We start from the raw sequence: 12,953 nt of genomic DNA, 5'->3' as shown, positions 1-12,953 counted from the left end.
TTTTGATACATATATTCCATTTAAATTTCCGGGGCCATTACATCATAACCTTGTAATAATCCCTCTAATTGCTCTAAAATCTAAGTGTCTAAATTATTTTACTCTTCAATGGCACACAACACATAGTCGAATTTTGGTGGCAAATATCGAATTGAATAATTTTCTGCACCACATGAGCATATTTCATCACCTCACCATGTCTCCTCATTTGGCTTACTATAAAATTTACCCTTGACAAAAAATTCGAAATAGATTCAATATCCTTCATTTACAAAGCTTTAAATTCGCCTTGTAAAGTTTAGAGTCAGACTATCTTAACCTTGTCAACTCCTCTAAGGGAATTCTTCAAAATTTCCCAAGCTTGCTTTGCATTGGTAGCATCGACCACGTTTAAAATATAGATTCATCCAACCTTGATAGATGAGTGCAAGGACTTGTTGATCCTTCTTATTTTTTTAAAACATCATTCTCATTTTGCATTAAGGATGCTTCATTTTTGGGTGGAGTAAAGCTTTTGTTTACAATATCCCACACATGCAAACTTAATGTAATAGGGCCCCTCAGAGCATGCGAAAAGAGTAAAAATTGCTAATGCAATTTAAAAAGATCATCTGCACTAGCATGAGAAACAAAACTACAATAAATAAGCAAACCATGAGTTATTTACAGTTCCTTAACATTTTTAGAGTACATGCTACATATATCCAATCATTTCCAGTTCTCTCCTCTCCCTAACTCTAGCTATGGAATCAACAATGCAACTACTTTCCCTATTAGTATTTGCCATATGTTTCCAACAGCATGGGATTGTACTTTCTATAACCCAAGATATACCCATAGTTGAGTCACTTTCAACCACAGCTCAATAGTCCTTGCTAGTTATTAGCACTAATAACTGATAATTTTGTATTACTTGATTCCATTATTTCTATGTTTTTAAAGAAAATACATTTAATTCATTAGAAGCCGAAAGACTCCTGTAGTTCAAGTTTACCCCATACCGATTTCTCTAAAGAGTTTAATACTTATTAGTGTACGAATAGTTTAGATAATATACTTCCTATAAATTAAGTCTTTTATAATGTTTAATCTTTTTAAAACATATGAGGAAAAAATTTTAGGAATAAATCTTTAAATGATATTGATTTATTCTTTGAAATGTATTCTCAAAATTTACAAAAAAAAAAATATGGACGTAAAAATCAATTTATTCATCAATTATAATTTCTTCAAGATTCAGCTTGTAGTTTATTTCTTATGGAACATAAAGGAATTGATAAGAACAATGTCTCCAATTTAAATTGCATTTCCTTATGTTTAATAATTTAACTAAAATGAAGATAATATAAATAATATTACAAATGGCTAATAAGTTTTTCATGCAAATACATTAAAATTCAAAAGTTAATTTTAATACAATTGGCGATTACATAATTAATCAAATTAATCTTTATCGTTATTTTGTATAAATTAAGATATCCATAAGTATTATAAAATCATATTTCAAATTACTATGGATTCTTTATTTAAGTTTAAAGATTTCATTAAAAAAATACGTACTAAATAGTCATAGATTCTTCATTTAAGTAAAAGATTTATTGATTCATAGTATAAAATAAAGGGTAGGCAATGAATGACCATCAACGAGAAAAAAAAAACTAATTCTTTTTCATGCTTCTTTATCTTCAGGTACAAAGACAAAATCTAGATGTTTGTGTAAATATTTCTAAAAGCCTAATCTTGAGTCATGATGTTCAAAAGAGAAATCTTTGGAGAAGACTTATGCTGGAAAAAATCTTACAAGACCCAAAACAATTTTGCACTTGTTCACTTTATAGGACTTTGCTTATTTTTATGTGATGGTATATAAGATAGTTTCTCAATTTCTTTTTTCTGCATTTTCATTATGTTTATGCTTAATGTGTAAATATGTGTGGAAATAGTGATGTATATTTATCGATAATATTTAGAGAAGCTTCAATTATCAATAGTGAAGTAAAATTTAGGAAAGTAAAATTCAATGACAAAAACTCTTTAGTTAGTGGAAAATGGAAAACCCAAAAAAGATATATATTATATATTAACTTTAATGAAGTAAAATTTTTAAAACTCACTAAAAAATAGAGATTATCCATAAAAAAATAATATTTTTTACTAACTTCTCTTATTTTTTGTCTAATATTAATATATATGCCTCATTAATGCGTTTTTCTCATTGTAAAACCTAATCCTAATACATACAAGTGTAAACACTTTGTATCTCACATTTTCATTTAAGTCTGAGTTTAAATGCATACCATATATGAAGTGCTAATCAAATTAAACTAAATATTTTTGTATTAATATTAAATTCTCTTTTTTCTTTGTGCATTTAGGTGTTTGACCACATTGGAAAAAATGATGGATGAATTTGATATCCTGCAGCAAAAGATAACTACAATTATCGAGGTAGTATTTAATTATTATTTTTTAGTCTTGGACATGAGTTAATTTATTATTATTTTTAATAAAAAAATATATGCTTACATAAATATTCATGCACACAATTATATCATTAGTAAAGTATTAGATTTATTTCTATTAATAATTTTTGTGTTATCAAAAAGCAAGCACAGAGAAAGATCCTAAATAGGTTCAGGAAAAATCATCCTCAAGGATACTTGAAGATTGAAAGTTGTTCAGTAAAATATTGTTTGTACTATTTGAGAAAGCCAAAAGTGGGTTTCTTTTGCATGGAACATTAATTTTGTTTATATTTTTGTATGTTTTAGAGTTCTGAATATAAGAAGGATCTTGATTAATTTGTTTTGTACGGTTAACATGTTTGATTCTTAGTTGATGTTGATGTGGGTTGGATCATCGAAAATTGGTGAGACATGACCCCGTTCTTCATTTGATATACTTCCTTGGGTTTAACTTTCTCTATTATTTGTGTATGTATATTTGTGCATTTTTTTAAATGTAAGATGGATATTTGAATAAAGAAAAAAATTGAAAATCCCTCCTTTAGTCCAAAAGAAAAATATTTTAATTCGATATATAAAAAATAATATATTACTCTTTTAGTTGTAGATCAAGACAACTTCTCCAACGATTATAATAATCGTGATCTAGGACATATTTGGTTGTTTGTTGTGAGTGAGAGAGATAGCAACAAGATCTTAAGCTTTCATCAAAGATACATATATAAGAGATAAACTTGAAGACATTTCACTTTGATTAGTTTTGCTGTTTTGATATCGAAGCATTAGGTTGATTATTCTTGTTAAAAATGAATATTACAATATTTTTTTGTGCCGCTTTCATGGATATTCTAGGAGTTTTATGTTTTATCCATATAAAATTGTAAAAGTTAGATGAATAAACGTAAACTTTAAATATATAGTTTTTCTTAATTATTTAGTTAGGAAACAAGAGGGAAACAAATATAACAAAATTTGGGTGAGCTTTTAAGTCGAAAATGAGAAAAATATGAAGGTTGAAGATGATGTATATAGTGTTGTTAATCTAGAGAAAATGGATATGGTAATCTAGAGAAAATGGGTAAAATAACATACAGTCGAAAAGACAGTGCACCATTATATAGTGTAAGATAATTTATATTCGAAACAGTTGACTTAAAAAAATATTATCTTTGTTTAAAATAAAAAATGCTAGAAAATGATGAATATAGGTCATACTTCCTATTTAAAACAAATTCATAAGGATAGGTCCACTTTACATGCATGAAATAAAAGTCAGCGTGATGCAGGGAACTCCAGGGTAAAAAAACATATTGATCGTGAACCCACTTTGCTTAAAATATAGAAATTTAATTCCCTAAATTAAACCTTCCTTACTTGAATCACAATCAATAAAGTGAATGCTATCAAGGTTATTAGAAAAATAAAAAAGAATTGAAAAGATACCACATCTTACCCGATAAGTCGATTCAAGATTTTTCAACTCAACAAGATGGTTGCTTCAACCTTCCTTGAAGAACTCTCACTCAAAATTAGCAAAACTAAAATATAAGCAAAACTTAAATTTTATTGATCAACTAAATTGAATTGTTTACAGTCTAACGATGAGGCCTTTATATAGACTTTCATTGGAGTAGTTCTAATTAAATACAAATGCTAGAATTTAATTAAAACTCTACCGAAAATCTAGCCTTATCTTAATTTAATCCTAAAATAATAATTATATATTTTAAACGATAAAATTAACAATAAAATAATAATTTACATCTAATAAAATATTACTTGGAGAAGGCTGTTTTTCCAATGTGCTTTAATCTTCTTTTTGGACTTCAATTGGTCATAGAATTCTTCTTTTCCCATGTTCAAAGATCTAAATTTGTCATATAAGACCCAGGTACACATGGGAAATGGTGAGTTGGTTCAAGCTAAAGGCAAAGGCAGTGTTGTTATACAAATTAAGATGAGACATAAATTTATTCGAGATGTGCCATTAGTGTCAAATTTAAAGCAAAACTTGTTGAGTATAAGACAACTTATACAAAATGGTTATGTAGTTTATTTCAAAGATGGAGGTTGAAAAATTTTTATCGAAGAAACAACGATCATTTACTAGTAAAAATTGACATGGAGAAGTTAAAAAATTTTCCTCTGCAAATAAAGTATACTTTAGAAGTGGCACTACAAATAGAGAAAGCAGTTCAAGTGAAGTGGGAGGCATTAAATTCAATAGAACTTTATAAGACAGCTGCAGGAAGAGGTCAGTACAGATGTGCAAAGAACCGTGGTAGAAGGAGAGGCAAAAGAGGCAATAAAAGAAGTCCAATATTATCCGCGTAAGAAGTACAGACATGTTAAATTAGATTGCTAGTATAAGGAGAAACAAATTAATTATGCAAAGACAACTAATGAAAAAAAAACATGAAGACAATATTTAATGAGGTTGATGAGATAGAAAAAATATTAGTCAAGTTTGGAGATAGTAAAGACATTCAAGTTTGGAGATAATAAAGCAGCACTTCATATAAGAAACATGTCTACTTCAGATTGATACTTAGTGTATGTAATTTTCAATCAAGGGAGAGTGTTGAATAAATGATTCAAAATTATGTTAGAATTAATTTATGAAAATTATTGTAATATCCAGCTGGTACCCAGTTGGCACAAACAAAAAGAGAAAAGAAAAATTAAAAGAATATATATATAATCAATTAAAAAAAAAGATAAAGAAAAGAAAAACAAAATAAAATAAAAGAGCCCAAAGGTTTACACCTCTAGGAGCACAAGGAAACTAGGTGGCAATTATATAAATACATATATATGTATGTATATATATAATTTTTTTAAAAAATAATAAAGAAAAAAAGGAAAAATGTAGAGAAAAAGAGAACAAACCAAAAATAAATATGTAAATATATATGTAATGAAAGAGCAGAAAAAAAAAGAAAAAGAGGAAAAGAGCTAAGTTCGAATGGGTGAGAGAGGAGGTCGAGCTGAGTGAGGATCAGGGCCGAGAGAGCAGAGTAAGGGCAGGAGCCTTGGCTGCGTGATGAGGAGGAGTGAGCGGTAGTCGCGAAGGTGAGACGTGGCGGAAGGGGAGACATTGTGGGAAGGAGAGAGAGAAAGAGAGAAGAAGAAGAAATAAGAAGAAGAAAAAAAAAAGGAAGAGAATAAGAAGGACAAGAAGAGAGAGAAAGAGAGAGAGAGAAATAGAAAGAGAAAGAAGAAGAAGAAGAAGAATAAGAGAAGAAGAAAATAAAAACAAAATAATGGAAGAGAAAAGGAAGAAGAAAGAAAAAAAAGGAAGCTATGGGAAAAGAGGAAGAAGAAGAAGGAAGGAAAAAGGAAGAAGAAAAAAGAAAACAAAGAAAAGAGAAAGAAAAGAAAAGAAAAAAAAAGAAAAAAAAGGAATAAAAGAAAAAAAATGATGAAAGAAAAGAAAAAAAAAAGAAAAAAGAGAAAAAAAATAATTAAATTAAGAAAGAAAAATGGAAGTGTGGCGACCAATATGATGTTGGTGCGCCGCATCCGACAACGCGTGCTAATTCGATCATCAACTCCTGGTATTTTTGCTGACATGTGTATGATGGCACGTGGTGACATTGACGACCGAGACTGTGTGTCCCAAGGTAAAATCCGTTCCTCATTTCACATAATATAGTTTTTAAAATTATTCATAATTTAATATATGTGTTTTTTATTATAAACGAGGAAAATTATCCAAATGGTATTCGAATTTCTGAGAGGACCATAGATTAAGCTAGAAAGAATTCCCAAAGCTTTTCCGATTACACCATATGTAAGAATTATGTGTATTCCGTACGGAGACATAAATTATATGTTCATGTAAATGTGTATATATATAGTACATTATGTATGAATGTTTAAATGTATGTGTAATGTAATATATGTAATTAGTATGTCTAATTTATATTTGTTTGCATTTATGTAGTGTATATATATATACGTTGTTATGCATGTGTGTGTATATATATAAAAATATATGATAAATGAGATACGAATTGATAAGAACAGAATTGAAAAGAACAAAACTGATAAGAACAAATATGTGAATAAATATATATATGGTATGTTGTGTGTGAGTGTGTATACGTGTTTAAGCATGAATATGCGTGTATATATCAGTAGAGATTGTGTACGTGTGTGTGAATATAAATATATATTGTGTGTGAGACATGTAGTGATGATACATGTCTGTATTATAATATATGTGTATGTATTAAATTTGTGTACATATGTTATGTATGTGAAATATATAACCAATGTGTATACATGTGAAATTTGGGTACACTGCACTGGCTGTGTGATCTGGTGCAGATGTACGGTACATTGTACCTGCTGTGTGATCTGGTATAGTTGCAAGAGAAATCTGAGTATCCTGTGCTGGCTGTGTGATTTGGTACAGGATGATTCAGAAAGTATTTTGAAATGTATAGTTTTGATGTGCGTGATGATATCGTATATTGTGTGTATGTTTGTATTTAATTGTGTGTAAAAGTTAGGACCTTTAATTAATATAGATTTTAGATTTTTAAATAAGAAACTAAATAAGTTAAATAGATCTAGAAAACAAACACCAAATAAATTGAGAAGTATAAGTTAGTTAGAGAAATAGACTGAATAAGCCACTAGGAATGCAATCATACAAAAGCTTTGAAGAATAAATAAGACACTTAATTCGTTAGTCGTAAATTGAGGAGGGGCTGGTGCGTGTGTGGCTGAAGTTCAGTAGGTATGGTGAACCTGCACAAGGATAAAGTTTGAAACCTAGTCCAGACGTTGTGGCTAATGTGAGATTTTGTGTGTGTGTTATCCATGCGATGGGGGAGATCCATTTCACCTCTTCTCGATAACGATATAACAGGAATCGTGCAATAATAACCTAATTAAGCTTTAATAGACTAAATAATGTGAAATTATAAATCCGAATGGAGTGATATGTGTGTGTGAGTAAATCCGTTTTGGTTTGAGAAATTTGTGAATCTATGAGTGTGATTTGAAAGAAGAACAAGAATTAGGTTAGAAGAGTGAGGATTAGAATATGTTATGTGTGATGATTTGTTTTGTTGTATATTTTGATTGTGATGCTTGTTTGACATTTTCTTTAATGATAAAAATTATTATATTTTATATATTGCATGAATGTATGTACGTAAGTTTTCGTTATAGAATCTATTTTCTTACTAAGCTCGTAAAACTCACCCCAATTCAGCCCCATTCAGGTGAGGGAAGATGAGAAACAAGTCTAAGATCAATAGAAGATGGCGAAGAAAACCTTGTTAGTTTCTATTTTAAATTTATAAATTAATTTAGATGTCTTAATTATTTGTAAACAAATAATTATCCTGTCATATGGAATGTGCATTAAAGTATAGTTTCGCTGCATATTTAATATTTTTCTGTTCTATTAGTTAGAAGTGTTGTGCTAACGTCCGTACCCACTAACATTGTGGTTCGTGATGTTACAAATATAAATTATCTGTTACTATTAAAAATTATAAATTAGTAGTTATGAAAATATTAAAACAAAATTAAATAGTAAAAATTTAGTAGTGATTAAATAAAATAAATAGGCGGTTACATATAGAGAAATTAATAGGTGATTTTGTTGCCTATATGTAGGCTATGTATTGCTTTGTAACATTCTATTCATATTGAATATAATATATTTTCTCTTTTAAATACATCTCTCTAGTTATCTTCAATTTTATATTTGTGCATCAATAACAACCTCTTATCTTCAATTTATTTCCAACACATGAACCTTTTAAACAACTGATAGAAATGTTGGTCGCATGGTTGCATAAATCATGTTGGAGAGCTCTCCCCATAAATTCTGAAAACCTAAAAAGTACTCCTGAATAGATTGATTTCCTTGATTATAACTAGCAATCTCAGACTCCAATTGGAAATGATGTATAGTGCTGTTTTGATTATAGACTTTCTTCAAATATTCCCTATTCTTTTGGCAGGTTTATAGGGCCTTAAATTAAGCACAATAATATGATCAATAGAACTTAAGATCCATGCTATTACACATGCATGTTTTATAACCCATTAAGCTAGTTCTTTAGCATCTATAGGTGCTAGAGAACTACCATCAATATGACCCCACAAATCTTAACAAATAGGTGAAATTGAAATTCCTAAGCATAATAGTCCTTACCAGTAAATCACACTCCAAAGATGTATGAAGAATTGACAGTAGATATACTACACGAGACAGTGAATCCAAAAAGATTACCAAAAAGAGAAGAGTAATTATAACAAAAAAAATACCCATGTAGAGAATAACCACATAAAAGCACCGCCAAAAAGAACTCAAAGAGAAGGATCAACCTTCTAATATAAGACAAGACCCAACTACCACAGAAAATTTAAAAAGCTAAATTCTAGACAAGATGAACCTAATTTGAATTTTAGGCTCTGATACCATGACAACTACGTTGTTTGCACTGAATCCCCCTCTTTGGGATTATTTTCTCTCTTAAATAAAAATAGATTTTCTGAATACATGTCTCTAATTAAGCTAATTATGCTAATTTAGTAAGTCCACTATTTAGTAAAACCTATGCCTATAATTAAGCTAATTATTTCCAAGAATAATATTAACAAATAAGGCAACATAATATTACAATTAAATATAGATCCATTCTAGTGACAATGACCCCATCCTTAATTTGATATAGTTCATTGGGTTTAACTTTTTATTTTTTATGTATGTGTTAGAAAGAAAAAAATTAAAAGTTTCTCATTTTGTCCATAAAGAAAATATTTAAGTTCGATAATGTAGAAAACAAGATATTGCTCTTTTAGCTATAAATAAAGAAACTTCTCCATCTATAATCGTAATTGTGATCTAGGACATTTTTGGTTCTTTGTTGTGGGAGAGAAAGAGCAACAAGATCTTAAGCTTTCATCAAAGAAACATATATAAGAGATAAAATTGAAGACATTTCGCTATGTTTAGTTTTATTGTAGTGATATCGATGCAGTAGGTTGATGATTCTTGCTAAAAATAAATATTAAAATATTTTTTTGTGTTGTTTCCTTGGATATTCTAGGATTTTTGTGTTATGGGTACCAAAATGTAAATTTACAATGTTAGATGAATATAAGTAAACTTTATATATATAGTTTATTAATTATTTAGTTAAGAAATAAGAGGGAAACAAATATAACAAAATTTGGGTGAGCTTTTGAGTTGAAATGAGAAAAAAAAAAATTTGAAGGTTGAAGATGATATTTATAATTAATCACCAAAAATTAACTTTGTTAATCTAGAGAAAATGGATTCGATAAATAATATATAGTGGGAAGGGTAACACACCATTAGGTAAGGTTGGATAATTTATGTCCAAAATACAAAACTTTTATTGAAGAATGTTAGAAAATAACGAATGTAGGTCATACTTCACATTTAAAATTAATTAATAGGGAATGGTCCACTTCACATTATTGAAATGAAAGTCAATTGGAATGTTAAATTATAATTAACTTACACATTAAACCAGTTCTATGTTAAACACGTACTCAATGCTCTTTTAAGAAAAGATTGGATGAACATTTTTAGGTTTGAAGCTACAATGGCTTTGTGGATTGTGTCCAAGAACTAGAGGGAAAGAAAACCAAAATATTGATTTTCTCATCATATAATTTTGATGAGAGATTTTTCATGATCATGAGATTTTCAATGCTTGGACTAGAAACAAATTGCATCACATCCCTATCTTTTTAAACCTAGATGATCATGAGATGTTATTTGGATTAAGGAACAGGAAACTAAGTTTTCTAACAAAAAAATCAATGATCATAAAATAACATAACGTTTAAAAACATTAAACAAAGTATGGCGATAAGGTAAAAATGTATACAAAATAAGGATTTTTATGGTAGATTATTATCAAAATCACATAAAGATGAATCAAATTGATAATTTTGAACTTAACTAACGATGTAGAGCTTGCCATTTTTTGGGTATATTATTAACTGATAGTGACTAGTGTAAAAAACATAATTGTTTCAATTTTTTAACTTACTCTAAAAATATTACAAATGTTACTAAAATAATAAATTTTAAAAGACCATTCAAAATATCTTTAAATTGGCTTCATATTTTACAACATAAAATACATATATGTTTCTAATAGAAACTAAAAATGTGTAATATTCAACCTACTGTAATATATAATTTTGTTATATAATGCATCAAGGTATTTCAGGAATGGTTTTCTTTTAAGTTTGCAATTTTTTTATGTTTTAAAATTTAAAATTTCAAGAGAAATCACAAAATACATCTCACACATACACGCAGATTCTTTCTTTACCCTAAGCCGCGGCAAGGCATAACCGCGAGATATTTTTTTTCTTCACCCTTGAGCAAGGATTTCGCATAGGCATACTTGTCAAAATTCCCCAAGCTGCGAGCTCCCCAACCTCGTAGGATTTTTCATTCGGGGGCATCCCTGCGGGCATGTGAGTCACTTGTCATGACTATTCTGTTGATGGGACACCACTCACACTAGCGCCCAAAGTCCTACAAGTGAGTTCCTTCCTTCCATCGCCAGGTGTTAGCTAACCAGCTTTCCCCTCCAGTCCTATCAGCCACCCATAACATCTAATGGCTTGGATGCATTACATGTCATTAGAGGGTCAAGGATGCTGCAATCTAGGGTATAAAATGATGCCTCCTTTATGCTTTATTCTTCAATTCCTCATTCATTTGAGCAAAAAAAACAAGAGAGAGAGAGAGTCAAATTTAGAGGGAATATAGTGAGAGAAAAAGAGTAAAAATTTAGAGAAGAGTGCAGAAAATAGAGTGTGAGTGTGTACGTGTGCTGTCCAGAGGAAAAGACGATCTCTTGTCATCTCAGGTAAGCATCTCCTTATGTTTCAAGTAGATTTGCTCTCTCTTGCATTAATTCGCTCATTCCTTTTTCACCCAAACATAAAAATCTTCCTTCCAGCTTTAACCGAAGCACATTCTGCAACCATAACAGTGTCGATCTAGACTGTTTAAGTAAGAATGCTAATCTTCCTTACTTACTTTTTCCTTTTGGTTATTTCTTTAATTTCTAGGTTTAGATTATTTTATTTAGGTTCTAACTTGAATTTAAATTGAATCATTACGGGTAAAACAACCTAGAAACTACAAATTAAACTCAAAAACCCGACTAATATTGTGACATCCCAAATGTTAACCAAGGCATGTGGGTGTCAGATAAAGAAACAGAATAACGAGTGCATGATAAAAATTACATGCAACGGAGAAAATTAATACAAATTCCTTACAAATATATGATTTTCAATTACATACATATAAATGAGGCTAGAAATGGCTGCAAAATACAAAAAAGGGCTACTTCTTTCACTAAGCTATTAGACTCATTAGAGTGCGAGAATGATCATGCACTCAAATTTTGTGGATCCACGGGATCCTCATAAATTTCAATGGGTAGGTAAGCTAGCAGTTCCTCCTTTTTTTTCTCATCTGGGGGGGGGCATGGAAAGGGTGAGTTCCATATGCTCAGTAAGGAAAACAGTATTTAATTAACATCATAAGGTTTAAAAGGTGAATTATTCTAACATACATACTTACCATTTGATTACTTTATAGACCTATGTTACCTTATGAAAATAATTTATTTATTAGGAAAAACGTTACGTTAGTATAATCAAAACAAACACACATCATAATCGAAATAGAAAAAATCAACTAAATCTTGAAATGCTCAGATTTTTATGTCAAGCTTCGCAAAGTCGTTACAACTTCCATCTCTAAAGGTAGATAAAGATTTTCAACTACTCATGTGGAATGACCAGATCAAATACAGATAACAACAATTTGCTCAGGCACATTTTTGGCTTGTCAAACCATGGTATGATCTATGACCACGATCGTACCAACCATAGTAGTCCTATCAGATATTCTATAGTCACGATAGTACTTAGCCAAATGTGACCTCTAACAGATATTCACATCACCACTCTCGTCAGAGGGTACACTGTCATTCACAGGGAGCGGTCCTCTTACATCTTTCCAGACTAGATGGGGGAGGGGAAAACAGATACCCCTCAGAGATAAAAAGCCTAACGAGAAACTTGATACATTATGCATGTCAAACAGATACATAGTCGGACCATTCATGTTTTATTCCACATTTCTCTTTTTTTTTTGTTTCTTTTATTTTCTAGGTAACCTTACTGGTTTTACATTATTTTAATTATATAGCATGTTTGAAATCAAGAACAATTTAACTTATTAAACATATAAACACAAAAGCATGCAAAACAGGAAAAATTACAGATTATCAATTTAATCTCTTTTTTTTTGTCTAAAAATACCCCTTAAGACATTTAAAGAAATACTAAACTCCTTATCGAAACCTTGATAATTCCTTCTACACAGTTATGCTTTTTTTCCCTTCCTTCTCTCTCTAGATCACTATCTCTCTCTCTCTTTCTTTTTAATTC

Source organism: Carica papaya, chromosome 2, assembly GCF_054855325.1.
Source record: "Carica papaya isolate Zhongbai chromosome 2, ASM5485532v1, whole genome shotgun sequence".
In the NCBI taxonomy this organism is placed as follows: domain Eukaryota; kingdom Viridiplantae; phylum Streptophyta; class Magnoliopsida; order Brassicales; family Caricaceae; genus Carica; species Carica papaya.
This window is presented reverse-complemented; position numbering follows the sequence as displayed.